Genomic DNA, 15,396 nt, shown 5'->3' on the forward strand with positions numbered 1-15,396 from the left:
TATCACTGTGTGTTAGCAGAGGTAGAAATCACATTTAAGTAAGAATTGAATTACTGAACATTAACAGCCATTTTCCCAAATGGCTCTGCAGAGTTAATATATATATTTTATTATTATTATTATTATTATTATTATTATTATTATTATTATTATTATTATTATTATTATTATTATTATTATTATATTATACTTTGGATTTTTATACCGCCCTGTCCCCGAGGGGCTCTGGGCGGTGTACAACATGTAGCGTGGCACAATCGTAAGATAACTAAAACCTTTAAAAGCAGCGATAAGAACAATAAGACTAAGTATACTAATAAAATAAATACAAATTTAAAGATAAGTGGCGTCCAGCAGCTCAATTTTCAAAGTCCCCTCCCCTAGAGGGAGGAGCGGCGAGTCCCATTAGATGACAAACGGCCCGGATGTAAGGGCCTAAAAAAGAGGGGGGCACTATCAGCAGCTGGTCCCTCCAAAGTCCCGGCGGAACAGCTCCGTCTTACAGGCCCTGCAGAACTCACCAAGGTCCTGCAGGGCCCGGACAGCTGGCGGGAGAGCGTTCCACCAGGCCGGGGCCAGAGCCATAAAGGCCAGCCGCATCATTGAGGTGCCAGGGACCACCAGTAAATTGGCCTCTACCGATCGAAGAGGCCATGTAGGGACATATGGGGTGATGCGGTCTCGAAGATACGATGGTCCCAGACCGCGTAAGGCCTTAAAGGTCAACACCAACACCTTGAAGATGATTCGGAACTGTACTGGAAGCCAATGCAGCTGATGCAGCACAGGCTGGATATGAACCCAGATGGCATTGCCTGTAAGCAGACACGCCGCTGCGTGCTGAACCAGTTTTAATCTCCGGATCAAACGTAAGGGAAGGCCCGCGTAGAGCGAGTTACAATAGTCTAATCTGGAGATGACCGTTGCGTGGATCACAGTGGCTAGGTCTGCTTGGGAGAGGAAGGGGGCCAACCGCCGGGCCTGGCGAAGGTGGAAAAAGGCAACCCGGATTATATGGGCCACCTGGGTCTCCATAGAAAGAGACGAATCCAGGTGGACCCCCAGGCTGCGCACGGAGGGGGTCGGTGTCAATGTGACCCCCTCCCACACCAGCAGCTGGAAAGTCCCCCCCCCTCACGGCCAAGCCAGAGGATCTCCGTCTTCGACGGATTCAGTTTTAACCTGCTCTGTCACAACCAACCAGCAACTGCCTCCAAACAGTGCTGTAGAGCCGCAGGGGCGGTGACTGCTCCCCCCTCCATCAACAGAATGAGCTGTGTGTCATCTGCATACTGATGACAAATCAGCCCAAAATTCCGTACCAGCTGAGCAAGGGGTCGCATTACACAAGTTAAATAACAGCCATAGCAACGCCCCCTGGGGTACACCGCACTGAAGCGGGCACTTCCGGGAGGCCTGATCCCCACACCTCACTTGCTGATTCCGGCCCCGGAGAAACGAGACAATCCATTTAAGGACAGTGCCCCGCACTCCAGAGGCGGTCAGGCGGTTGGTCAAAAGGTCATGATCGCATCACATCAAAATGCTGCGGTAAGATCTAACAATACCAGCAGCGCCGATCCGCCTCGGTCAAGCTGCATACGGAGCGTGTCTGTGATGGCAGCATGGAACTGTCTCTGTCCCATGCCATCACAGAAGCCGGACTGGAAGGGATCGAAGGCCGATGTGTCATCCAGGAAACCCTGAAGCTGCTCCAACATCACTCTCTCAATTACCTTCCCGAGGAACGAAAGATTCGACACGGGGTGGTAATTGGCCAGATCTCCAGGATCTAATGATGGTCTTTTCAAGAGTGGGCGGACCACTGCCTCCTTCAACCCACCTGGAAAGACTCCTTGCTCAAGGGAGCCATTGATGATATTCAACAGGTGGGGTTGTAACTCCTCCCAGCAGGTTTTTATAAGCCAGGAGGGGCACGGATCCAGAGGACAGGTAGTAGGTCTAACAGCAGCTGTCGACAGCGGCTTCAGAGAGCAGGGAAAACTGGGCCAAACAAGGGCCAGAAGACGGCAAGGGAGTCTCCAGTTCACTAATTGTAGCCAACGTGGAAGGAAGATCGTGGCGGAGCGACGCGACCTTGTCCGCAAAAAAGCTCATAAATGCCTCACAGCTAATGCTCAATTGAGAATTTGAAGAACTCTCCAATAGGGAAGTTAAAGACCGAATTATGAGAGAAGCAGAAGCAGAAGCATAGCATCAACCCTTTTCTGCACCATCTTATAAAGCAGTGGTGGCAAACCTATGGCACGGGTGCCAGAGGTGGCACTCAGAGCCCTCTCTGTCGGCACGCGCAAACAGAGTCCCCCCCTCACACACACATCTAGGCTGGCCTGGGCTGCTGGGCTCAATTATTAGCATTAAACCTAAGACCTAGTTTTGGGGAAGCAGTGTAGGTAACCCTGTTAAGCGCTGTTAAACCCCACTGATTTTCATGCAAAGAACTAAAGCACGATCCTTTATTTATTTGTTTGTTTGTTTGTTTGTTTGTTTATTTAAGCTTTTATACCGCCCCATCCCTGGAGGGCTCTGGGCGGTGTACAGCAGAAGAAAAAACAATATAAGTAGTTAAAACATTTAAAAGCAGCGACAACCATAAAAAACATTCCTAATAAATATAATAAATTACAGTAAAATTACAGTACCTGGGTAAGCTTGGTTGCTGGCAATAGGGCTTGCTTCTGAGTAAATCCTCCTAGGGTCGTGATTCACCCATTGGAAGAGTTGCACGGTTGCTTCAAAGCGAAGCCACCAACTACCACCAAGCTAACTCCCTAGTAACGCATGCCTCCAAGCCAACCATTTTTTCTAAACTAAAACCTCAGTATTCAGGTTAAATTGCCGTGTTGGCACTTTGTGATAAATTAGTGGGTTTGGGGTTGCAATTTGGGCACTCGGTCTCGAAAAGGTTCGCCATCACTGTTATAAAGTTTGTAGTCCTGATTTATACAATCGTAACCTATATCCCATGGTATATATTTTCTGGATCAAGATATGCCATCGCCAAATCAAGGCAAATTAAAGCTAAACCAGTGAATAACGAGCTAGGTAGTACATACAGATCTGTTAACAGTTTGCATTGTTTAGCATCTGTGTTATATCCTGGATGTGATACTCTTGACAAAGTTTTCAAGTATGCCACAAGCAAACTGAAGGATAAAAAAACTCTTGGGAACACGGGAAGTCTTAAAGGAAGAAGATGAAATCCGGGCATCTGGAAAAGTTTTTTAAAAGGTCATCCTTGGCTTTCATTTGAAGATGTTTACAATAAAGCCAGTAACTTTGGCAAAGGATTGGCAGTGTTAGGTCAGCAACCAAAGACAACCATTGCCATCTTCTGTGAGACTCGAGCAGAGTGGATGATCGCTGCGCAGGCATGTTTCATGAACAACTATCAGCTTGCTACACTATATGCCACTCTGGGCGGCCCTGCAATAGTACATGGATTCAATGAAACCGCAGTGACAACCATCATTACTAGTAGGGAACTGATGCAAAGGAAAATGGAAGAGTATTGCATCTCAGGTTCCGCTGCTACATCATATTGTTACTGTGGATGGCAAACCAACAACGTGAGCAGAATTCCCCCAAGGTGTAATTGCTCATACTATGACATCTGTCGAAGCTATGGGAGTGAAAGCAGAAAATATGTCACTCAACCAACAGAAGATGAGACCAGTCCCATCAGACACTGCAGTCATTATGTACACACGTGGTTCTACAGGAATCCCCAAAGGAGTTATGATTTCACATTGTAACCTTATTTCTGGTATAACTGGAATGGCTGAAAGGATTCCTCACCTGGGAGAGAAAGATACCTGCCTCTTGCTCATGTTCTGGAGTTGAGGGCTGAGCTTGTTTACTTGGCCCATGGATGCTGTATTGGCTACTCATCACCTGAGACTCTAAGTGATCAGTCATCTAAAATAAAGAAAGGAAATAAAGGTGATGTTTCTACCCTGAAGCCAACTCTAATGGCTGCTGTGCCGGAAATCATTGAATCTACAAAAACATAATGAATAGAGTTAATGAAATGTCCAATTTCCAGCGTAATCTGTTTATATTTTATTTATTTTATTTATTTTTTCGATTTATAGACCGCCCCATCCCCAAGGGGCTCTGGGCGGTGCACAACATCAATATGTATACAAATAAACAGAGGTTCACAATAGTGACCACATAATGATCAACACATTAGCTAAAATCCATTAAAATCTATTAAAACAGCAGTCAACATAATAATGACAGGCGTCCTATAACCCAGTTCATTAAAATCTCCCCCAAAAGAAGGAGAGGCCAGACTCCTCTCTAGGAGGGTACATAGATGGAACCAGAATTAAGATGGTAAATAGATGCATAAAAGCATAAGGGGGGGGGGGGTTGCTTACAATTACAAGATGGAATAGATTTCAAAAAGCTACGCAACTCCACTCTGCGACAGACTTATTTTCCGGAAAGTCCGAATAAATCCTCGGTGGGAAGATTCGGGTCTTGTTGTGTGGAGGAGCTCTACTTTCGGCAGCAACGCAAAGATTTATGAACATCTGTTTCTGTTGCCCTGCGGGACAGGGATATAGCCTGACAGAATCCTCTGGGGCTGGAACAATAACTGAAGTTTGGGACTATACACCAGGCACCGTGGGAGCTCCCTTGGTGTGCTGCGAAATCAAACTAGTGAACTTGGAAGAAGGTGGATACTTTAACACTGATAAACCGTACCCTAGAGGTGAGATCAGAGGTGGGATCCAGCAGGTTCTCGCAGGTTCTCACAGGTTCCCGAGAGTAGGTTACTAATTATTTGTGTGTGCCGAGAGGGGGTTACTAATTGGTGATTTTGCCATGTGATTTCAGCTTTAGTTACGCCCCTCCTCTCAGCAGTAGCGCGCAGAACTTGAAGCAGTCTAGCAGGAGGTGCACCGGCGTGCATGGCAGCCTGCGCCTGCGTGCATTCATTTCCCGCCCAAGGACTGGTGCAGCGGCTGCGTCCTTGCCACAGCCCCGCTCAGGAATGCCCCGCCCACGGAATGCCCGGCCACGCCCCCGTCGTGCCCCGCCCAGCCCCATTGGCGCTACACCACAGTTTGAATCCCACCACCATGGGAACTTGTTACTAAAATTTTTGGATCCCACCACTGGGTGAGATTCTTACTGGAGGCCAAAATGTGACAATGGGCTACTACAAAAATGAAGAGCGAACCAAAGCTGATTTTATGGTAGATGAGAATGGACAAAGGTGGCACTACACTGGAGACATTGGGGAATTTCAGGCAGATGGGTGCCTAAAAATTATTGATCGCAAAAAAGATCTTGTAAAACTTCCAGCAGGAGAATATGTTCCTCTTGGTAAAGTTGAAGCAGCTTTGACGAATTTTCCACTAGTGGATAATATTTGTACATATGCAAACAGTTTCCAAATCGTCGGATTTGTTGTGCCAAACCATAAAGAACTTACAGAGCTAGCAAGAAAAGAAGGATTGAAAGGAACTTGGGAAGAGATATGCTGAAATGGAAAAAGAAGTACAAAAGGTTTTAACAGATGCTGCTCACATAGCAAATCTGGAGAAATTTGAAATTCCACTGAAAATGTGTTTGTGTCCCTGGCCCTTGGACTCCAGAGACTGGTTTGGTGACAGATGCCTTCAAATTAAAATGTAAAGAGCTTACTGCGCACAACCAGGCAGATATTAATCAAATGTATGGAACAAAAGTAAAATAATCCCTATTGTCTTGTACCAGTTTGCAAAAAGGGGGAGATAGAAAAGCCTACAGCTGGGATGTGGTTTAGTCCTGAAGCAAGCGGTGTGCATCATGCTGGGGTGGAGGAGCTGACCATTGGAGCTGACCATTGGTAACTCTGTGAGATTTTTGGGGGAGGAAGGTGTACTGTACAGGGAACTCCTGGAAAAGGAAAATGGGGGGGGGGGAAATGAGATAATCAAACAGCTGGTGATCCCAAAGAAATTCGGAGAGGAGGTGTGGAGTACAGCTCATAAAGCTGCAATTTTGGGGCATTTGGGTATAAGAACATAAGAACAAGCCAGCTGGATCAGACCAGAGTCCATCTAGTCCAGCTCTCTGCTACTCGCAGTGGCCCACCAGGTGCCTTTGGGAGCTCACATGCAGGAGGTGAAAGCAATGGCCTTCTGTGGCTGCTGCTCCTGAGCACATGGACTGTTAAGGCATTTGCAGTCTCAGATCAAAGAGGATCAAGATTGGTAGCCATAAATCGACTTCTCCTCCATAAATCTGTCCAAGCCCCCTTTAAAGCTATCCAGGTTAGTGGCCATCACCACCTCCTGTGGCAGCATATTCCAAACACCAATCACACATTGCGTGAAGAAACGTTTCCTTTTATTAGTCCTAATTCTTCCCCCCAGCATTTTCAGTGTATGCCCCCTGGTTCTAGTATTGTGAGAAAGAGAGAAAAATTTCTGTCAACATTTTCTACCTCGTGCATAATTTTATAGACTTCAATCATATCCCCCCTCAGACGTCTCCTCTCCAAACTAAAGAGTCCCAAATGCTGCAGCCTCTCCTCATAAGGAGGTGCTCCAGTCCCTCAATCATCCTCGTTGCCCTTCTCTGCACTTTTTCTATCTCTTCGATATCCTTTTTGAGATGTGGCGACCAGAACTGAACAGACCTTGGCAAAAGTGCAAAGAAATTTCTTTTGGCCTGACACGCACAAAGATTTGCTGGAATGTTGCAGAAATTGTGATATGTCTGAGAAGGTAGATTTTCCACAAGGTGATACAAACTGTAATTACTCAACCAGTCACAACAGTATGTGTAAATGCAGAGGGAGAGAAATTCTCTGTGGATGCAGACTATCAGTATGCTGTGGGTTGGTCTGATATGCCGAAGCTGCAGCAGCATCAGCTCAATGCAACTTGCTCAGATTTCAAAGATGTGTTTTACTTCGACACAGGAGGGAATTTGCCTATTGAGGTAATGCCTTACACGTTGAAGCAAAGTGTGGCTAGGGACATGTTACAGATGTTGCATCATGGAGTAACCGGGAAGAAAACTTCAAAATGAAGAGATTTGTCCAGAGAAGAAGGTATCTGTGTTTTGTCCAGAGAAGAAGGTATCTGACTATGGTTGAAAGGAGCATGAGTACTGTAGTGCAATGCTCAAGAGTATTGCATTGCTTATTAGTCTGAAATTATGTTTTGTGTTAACATGATTTTCTTCATTCTGTATTGTTATGCTATCATAAGGACTATGTTATGCATGAAAGGAATTGTAGTTAGCAGATCTCTGTATTAGTTAGAGATGACCGATGTGGAAGTAACACATGTAATCTTGTCTATATGGAATATGGAATATGTAGCCATTAGACCAATAGAATATGTAGCCATTAGACTACAGATTCCCTCTCTCAAAGGGGGCGTGTGGTGGAAAATAGTTAGCTGAACTATGTATTAGCTAGAAACATGTGATATTATGCAAACAGTATTGTTAGGAAGCTGAAGTATGTGAGAAGACTATACACCCCCCTTCCTTCATTTCAAGTGACGGGTGACAGGCGGCACCCCCTTCCCATTCCTGTCAGCATGGCTAACCCTAGCTGGCATCGTTCCAGGGTGTGTCTGTGTTTGAGTGTCATTCAGGAGTATTGTCATCCCAGCTAGGGTTCAGTCATTCACGTAGGGAGCCCCCAATATTTGGAAAGTCATAGTGCAGGGTGTGTGTATGTGTGTGAGAGAGAACACCCTGCTCGTTGAAACTGCAAAAGATCTGCTAGCCGGTTGGGTGTTCCCCTCCCACTTGCCAAACGCTCATCTCCCCCCCACACCCTCTCCTTCTCCGGAGCGGTCTTGGAATCCGCAAAAGCCCTCTATGCCTGCAGCGCGCCTGTTTCCAAACTTTGTTGTAAAAACAGACCCTTCCTCCCCTCCCCAAAAGCCAAAGGTGTTTGAAGCATGCATCTTTCCCCTCTCCGGAGCGGGCTTGGAATCGGCAAAAGCTCTCTATGTTTGCAGCCTGCTTCTTTCCAAACTGTATTGTAAAAACATCCCTTCCCAAACGTGCCTTCTGTGGAGTGAGAAGGTCCCAAAGACCTGCGTTTGAATACACACAACGTTCCGGCTGTCTGCATTTTAGCACTATTTTTGCAAAAGGAAGTGTAACCCTGTTGGGGAATTGTTTCCCTATTTGGGTAATAAGCAGAGTGAGAGGAAAGACCAGGAGACTTTTGCTGTGATTATAAAAAGAAACTTTACTTAACTAAATCAGGGTAGGGTATACATGGAATAAACATAACAAATCCTTACTATTCTAGTACAAACTTAGTTACAGAACTTAGGCACATGTGAGCCCACATGTGGCCTAGGCATTCCACCTCTTAAGGTGAATCCATCTTACAGGTACAAGAAAAACCTCGTGTGTGAGTCTGAGTCTGCGTATCTCTGCCTCACATAAGCAATGTCGGATTAACTGCCCAATGACTCATCAATGAATTGATAGCAAGACACTGACCTCACTAGCTAATTAACATGCACACAGTTAACCCCTTGTTATCTGGATTGTGACAGACACTTGCAAATCCTAACAAACCCCCATGCTCAGAATGGGTTGACCCAGTAAGGGGTGGAGACTCAAAGCAGCAGAAGGCTGCAGAGCTAGTTTGGAGAAGACACCAGACTCGGAGCTTGGTTGCATAAGCCCTTAACACCTTGTTAAGGTAAACTGCAATATTGTTGGGAACTACTGGGAAGGTACTTGTTTATTTTTTTGCTATGTTGTAAATGTTGGAGTTTATTGTTTCAGGGTTTCTTTTTGTGGTTGTAATGGGTGAGAGTTCTCCTGGAAACCTTCATCATGTTGAATCCTGTTCATCAAGCCCTTGGAGTCTTCAGGAGCCAACCCACTTGCAAAGAGGAATTGGACTTGAATTGGAATTGGACAGTATCAGTAGACTGTATTGGACTTGAATTGGAATTGGACAGTATCAGTAGACTGTAAATATAAGGACTTGAAAATGCAACCTGAACAGGACCTTGAAGTGTGATGTTAAATGTTGATGTTATATGTTATATGTTAAGAAAGTAAACCATTTTGTTTTAAAAGTGTGTTGTTGCAAACTCATTCCACGTTCTGCCCCACAGAACCCACAGATAGAGGTTACGGAAGCTCACCTCTTGTTTCTGAAGTGTATTGTAAAAAACATCCTGCCTGAGGGGGTGGACATTCAATGCGTTAAAAAAGGAGCACGGTGCTTTTTTGTAGGGGTTTTTTCCTAAAAGCAATGTGACTTCCCGAAAGTGCCCTTCCTGTCTTTACCCCTCAGGGCAGTAATGTGTGTGCCGATGCTGGGGAAGTCAATAGGGGGGCGGACCAGTTTGTGCAGCGTTCATAGAGTTCCTGGCAAACCAGGAGGTGTGCTTTTAAGAAATAAAAAGTGCTTTCTCAGACAAGAACAACTCGTTGGCTCTGTGTGCCCTATGCAAAGCGTGTGTGTACTCGGGCCCCTCCCCCCTCTCTCCCCAGCGAGGCTGCAGCAGCAAAAGTTTTCAACCATCCTATACAAGCCATCTGTAAGGAATTCCATAGAAGCAGAAATAAAAGGCTTTTTGGGTGTAAAAGACCGTTTATTAAGACATCTTAGAAAGCTCACGTACACGCAGTGGCAGGAATGGCATTTCCCGCCAGAAGCACAGGTTATAACTCTATCCATCCCATCCCCCACCCGGCTTCCCATGGGAACGGAGGTCTCATCTCCCTCGCAGAGATAAGGTCTCCGCCGTAGGAGCTGGCCCGTCGCCCGGGCTGTGGAATGTAGTCAAGGCCAAGCAGCCGACCCGCTCATCAACACCACTGAATCCTTTACACCATCCTTGCGGAGTAGACCAGGCGTGTTGAAGGCATGCCCGGGCAAGTCCCTTAAGAGTCCCGGGATGAAGGAGGGAGAGCTGTCTGTAACCTTGGAGCTTATAATAAAATCTTTTGGCAATGCCTGGCAACTGACAGGGGGGTGGACCCAGTGGTGGGATCCAAAAATTTTAGTAACAGGTTCCCATGGTGGTGGGATTCAAACTGCGGCGTAGCGCCAGTGGGGCGGGGCGGGGCACGCCGGGGGCGTGGCCGGGCATTCCGGGGGCGGGCATTCCTGGGGGGGGCTGTGGCAAGGACGCAGTTGCTGCGCCGGTCCTTGGGCGGGAAACGAATGCATGCAGGCGCAGGCTGCCACGCACGCCGGGGCACCTCCTGCTAGACTGCTTCAAGTTCTGCGCGCTACTGCTGAGAGGAGGGGCGTAACTAAGGCAAAAATCACGTGGCAAAATCACCCATTAGTAAACCCCCCTCTCGGCACACACAAAACCTACTCTCGGGAACCTGTGAGAACCTGCTGGATCCCACCTCTGGGTGGACCTTGACGCATCTGTTGTTCAACCAATAACAACGTAACTGGATAAAAGGTAAAACTCAGACCAACTAGGACGAGGTTGACACAATATTCTTCTGCATCATGGATGACATCCCACCATGATAAGGCATATGTTTTTTATTAGTAGCATGTGGAATAAAATTAAAACCCAAAATGACAGGAGGAATGGAGGTGTGTGAAATTATTTCACAGAAAATATTTCCAAAACACAAGATTTGAGCACTGGGAAAATCTTCGGTAAACTGTGTAAATGAACAGATCCAAACTGAAGCCCTTGCCCTTTGCCTTTTTTGCTCCTGAGGTCATTTGGGAGACTGTGATGCCTCTGACAGTTCGTGGGTCCAGGGCTTGAGAGTTCTGCCGCTCAGTAGAACCAGTAGTGACTCAGGGTCCCTTTGGGGTAGGCTGACCAGACGTCCTGCTTTTGGCGGGACAGTCCCGCCTTCACACAATTTGTCCTGCGTCCCGCGGGTTAGTTCCATTGTCCCGATTTTTGGGAGGCTGCTGCACTGCCTTCTGGGGCGCAAGGCAGTGCGGCAGCCTCCCGCGTGCGCAGCCGCAGGAGCGCACTGCCTTCTGGGGTGCTGCCGTTTCCCCCCCCCCCCAGAAGGCAGTGCGCTCCTGCGGCTGTGCACACATGCGCATGCATCTGGTCACCTTACTTTGGGGAGGCTCTGAGACTCCAGACATCCAAGGAGATCCTGCCAAGGCAGGACTTAGGGATTGGTTGTTCTTCCCCTTCTTTGATGAGGACTCGTGTTGAACCAGGGTAGTCCATGACAGGAAGGGGGAAATTCTTGGCAAAGGATTTGTGACCTGATAAAACGTAGGCTCATTCCGCACATGCAGAATAATGCACTTTCAAACTGTTTTCAGTGCTCTTTGAAGCTGTGCGGAATAGCGAGATCCACTTTCAAACAGTTGTGAAAGTGGTTTGAAAACGCATTATTTTGCGTGTGCGGAAGGGGCCATATTCTGTTAGGAAAAAATGAGCAAGGTTAGAATCCCCTCATAGCTTTTACTCCTCTAGCAGAACTGTAACACTTTTCTTTAAAACAAAAAAAAATAGTATACCAATGATGATGGATGAGACTGCGGAAAGAACGTGAAAATACATGTAGAAATGTTTTGAGCCAATGTTATTTTTATAAAATGCAGGACATGCATTTATTTAAAACAAATAAAGTTCTGCTTGTGATTGGTTGAACAAAGAATTAACCAAGAAGAGGTATGATTAGCTGTCGTGTGTAGAGTCTTGTTTTGCTTAGAGTTCTTGATTCAGCAATTTTCCTTTCCCTCATAGAACCACAGACCATTTTTTGATATTACAATCAGCTTCAATAAGCAATTGATTCATTGTGGTTTTAGTAGGACTAAAGTGCTTGGATAAAACCAGCCAGATTGGTCTTTTGTTGTTCTTAGCACACCATTTTAAGATAAACTGTATTTTACGTATTTTATCAAGACATTCTTTCCCATTTAATTTGATCCCCATTTCGTCAATTTCTTGTTTTTACTTTTATTCCCTTTCGGATACTATGCATGCACATAGTCTTCAGTCCATAAGCAACCAAAAGCCTTCTTAATTCTAGTTTGCTAGATACATGTTCTCTTTAATCAGAATGTACACACTGTTGCAGATATGTGTACAAGAAAATCCAGGAGGCAAAATACATAAACACGTGAACCACTGAGAGTAGCAGCTTTGTTTTTGGGGGGAAGGCTCCTTTGCGATTCAAGGCAGTATGACAGGCAGATCCTAACCCGAATGGGCCAGGTCACACCGATCTTGTCAGATCTCAGAATCTCAGCAGGGCTCGTCCTGGGTAGTACTGAGATAAGAGACCACTAAGCCAGCCCAGGGTTCTTATGCTAGAAAAAGCAATGGCAAACCACCTGTTAGTCTCTTGTTTTGAAAACCCTACTGGGTTACTGGAGAACCAGTGTGGTGTAGTGGTTAAGGGCAGGTGGATTCTAATCTGGAGAACCGAGTTTGATTCCCCCACTGCTCCACCTGAGTGGCGGAGGCTTATCTGGTGAACCAGATGTGTTTCCCCAATCCTACATTCCTGCTGGGTGACCTTGGGCTAGTCACAGTTCTTGGGAACTCTCAGCTCCACCTACCTCACAAGGTGTCTGTTGTGGGGAGAGGAAGGGAAAGGAGCTTGTAAGCTCCTTACAGGAGAGAAAGGTGGGGTATAAATCGACACTCTTCTTCATCATAGCACTTTAGAAGCACTGGGGATGTGTAGAAACATTAATGTGTCGTTGACCTCAGCAGTGTGGCTTTCGCTTGTCATAAACCGGCCTCACTGGGGCGGAACGTTTCAACAGCTAGGTTTAGCCATCAGTCTTGTAGAATTGTTACAGGGCTTGCAAGAGATATATCTTGCACTCGCTAAATAACAAGGAACCCAGACCCAGATAGCCCCAGGCTAGCTGCATCCCAGTATACATAGGCCAGTGGTGGCGAACCTTTGGCACTCCAGATGTTATGGACCACAATTCCCATCAGCCTCTGCCAGCATGGCCAATTGGCGAACCTGATGGGAATTTTAGTCCACAACATCTGGAGTGCCAAAGGTTCACCACGACGGACATAGGCTATCGATTCCCTTGTGTCTCTAGTTAATTCTCCCAATTTAAATGGAGGTTGCCTATTCAGGGGAACACTTTGGATCCTCAAAGGAGAGAAACGTGGGGTGTAAATGAAGTCAATAAATAAAAACAAATGATACAGTCGACTCATACCCGAGACACACCTACAATGCATATGAAACAGTAGAGAGATTCCAAAATGAAAACCGGAACTGCCAACGCCATGCTGAATAACTTTTATTTTTTTATCTTAAACTTATAAATATACAGGCTCTTTAAAAAGTGGCACAAGTATAGTCTTCCGGAATCAATGTTCCCATTCTCGTCGGTATCGAACAAGATCATCAGTTGTAATACAAGCGAGGTTCAACCAGCAGAGAGGAGTAGCAGCAGAAGAGACTTGGCCAGGAAGAGCAGAGTGACCTGCTGGTGTTCATTTTGGAGGGCTTTTCTCAAAGCCACAGCTTTTAAAACAGTGTATTTTAACAGGGGTTATCTCTTTTTCTCCTTGTAAGGCTGCTGAATCTGGAAGGTGGGGCTTAACAGGGGTTAACAGAGTTCATCTCTTGTTCCTCTTTGTCCTAAGAGGTGGGGCTTTTGTCCTTAAAGGTGGGGCTTTAGTTCAGTCTCTGGAACCAGCAATTTTAATTTAATTTTTTTAAAAAAAATTAATAAGGACATATTTGACAGATAGTACGTACAGATAGCTCTAGGGGGGCAGTGACTAAAAGCTTAATATTTAAATATCTAAACAAATCAGATATGAAGGCAGAAAGCCAGCAGGGGGATGGGGGCTTTCCAGTGTTTTGCACTGAGTGTCACATGTATGACTATCTGCCACTAGGACAGAAGTCATGGGTGTGCCCTCGCTGCAATGAGCTCCTGGCACTCAAGGAACGTGTGCGTTCTCTTGAAGCCAAGGTGGCAGACCTGGAGAAGCTGAAAGAGGCAGAGAGGGTGACAGACGAGGCTTTCAGGGACCTAACAGCCGGGTCCCACTCCCAAGGTGACATCTCTTCAGATGTCATGGAGAATGAAGGCCTTGGGGATGGAGGGTGCCAGTCTGAGGTGGGGGAAGATGCTCCCTTAGATGGGATCCCTTCCTTAACTGGTGATCAGCTATCCTCTCGCACTGAGGATACCCCTCGGGGAGGTGGGGGGCTCCTTGTAGTGGGTGATTCGATCATTAGAAATGTAGAGAGTTGGGTTTGTGAGAGGCGTGATGACCGCATGGTGACTTGCCTGCCTGGTGCGAAGGTTGCGGATGTCACGCTTCGTCTAGATAGGCTTTTAGACAGTGCTGGGGTGGAGTCAGCAGTTGTGGTCCACATTGGCACCAACGACATTGGGAAATGTAGCCGGGAGGTTCTGGAAGCTAAATTTAGGCTGCTAGGAAACAGGTTGAAGTCCAGGACCTCCAAGGTGGCATTCTCAGAAATGCTACCCGTTCCACGCGCAGGGCGAGCTAGGCAAGCGGAGATACAGGGTCTCAATGCGTGGATGAGAAGGTGGTGTAAGGCAGAGGGTTTCAGATTTGTCAGGAACTGGGGAACCTTTTGGGACAAGGTAGGCCTGTACAAACGGGACGGGCTTCATCTTAACCAAAGAGGAACCAGGCTGCTGGCGCTCAACATTAAAAAGGTGGCAGAACAGCTTTTAAACTGATCACTGGGGGAAAGCCGACAGGAGCTGAGGTGACTTCGGTTCGGAATACAGTATCTATGGGGGTGCAGACAGAGAGGGAGGTTTTTCTAAATCAACCACATACAAGCGAGGAACATAGCAATGTGCATGTGACAAGGGATAGTGTCTACAAAAGACTTGAGGGTAAAGCACATCAATCCCAGGTTAAGGACAGAGACAGGGTATACAGGTGTCTCTATGCTAATAGTAGAAGCATTCGACCTAAAATGGGGGAACTAGAGTACAGAGTTTTGAAGGAGGACTTTGATATAGTGGGCATTACAGAGACATGGTGGAATGAGGAGAACCAGTGGGATGCTGTTATACCAGGCTACAGGCTCTATAGGAAGGATAGGATAGGGCGCATTGGGGGTGGAGTTGCCCTTTACATCAAAGAGAGCATAGTATCACATAAAATAGACAATGCAAGGGGAGCTGGTTCCTCTACAGAATCACTGTGGATATCAATACCAGGTGTGAAGGACAGTTTAATATTAGGAATATATTATCGTCCCCCTGACCAAAGTACACAAGAGGATTCTGAGATGGAAAAAGAAATTAGAGAGGCCAACAAAAACAAAATTGTAGTGGTAATGGGTGATTTTAACTATCCCCATATAAACTGGAAAAATGCATGTTCAGGTCATAGTAAGGAGAGAGCATTCCTGGATATGCTAAATGACTGTGGCTTAGAGCAGATGGTTGTG

The 15,396-nt window shown here is 46.3% G+C and overlaps 1 long non-coding RNA gene and 1 pseudogene across 1 annotated transcript; both read left to right on the forward strand.

Annotated features, from left to right (window-relative positions):
* The first annotated feature begins 1,543 nt into the window (after nucleotides 1-1,543).
* Nucleotides 1,544-5,734, forward strand: LOC125446164 (annotated as a pseudogene).
* A 2,864-nt stretch (nucleotides 5,735-8,598) lies between these two features.
* Nucleotides 8,599-9,089, forward strand: LOC125424734. Its single transcript, XR_007243270.1, has 2 exons — nucleotides 8,599-8,704; nucleotides 8,791-9,089. It is a non-coding gene; the product is annotated as an uncharacterized LOC125424734 (long non-coding RNA).
* The last annotated feature ends 6,307 nt before the right edge of the window (nucleotides 9,090-15,396 follow it).

Source organism: Sphaerodactylus townsendi, linkage group LG17 (assembly GCF_021028975.2).
Source record: "Sphaerodactylus townsendi isolate TG3544 linkage group LG17, MPM_Stown_v2.3, whole genome shotgun sequence".
Lineage (NCBI taxonomy): Eukaryota > Metazoa > Chordata > Lepidosauria > Squamata > Sphaerodactylidae > Sphaerodactylus > Sphaerodactylus townsendi.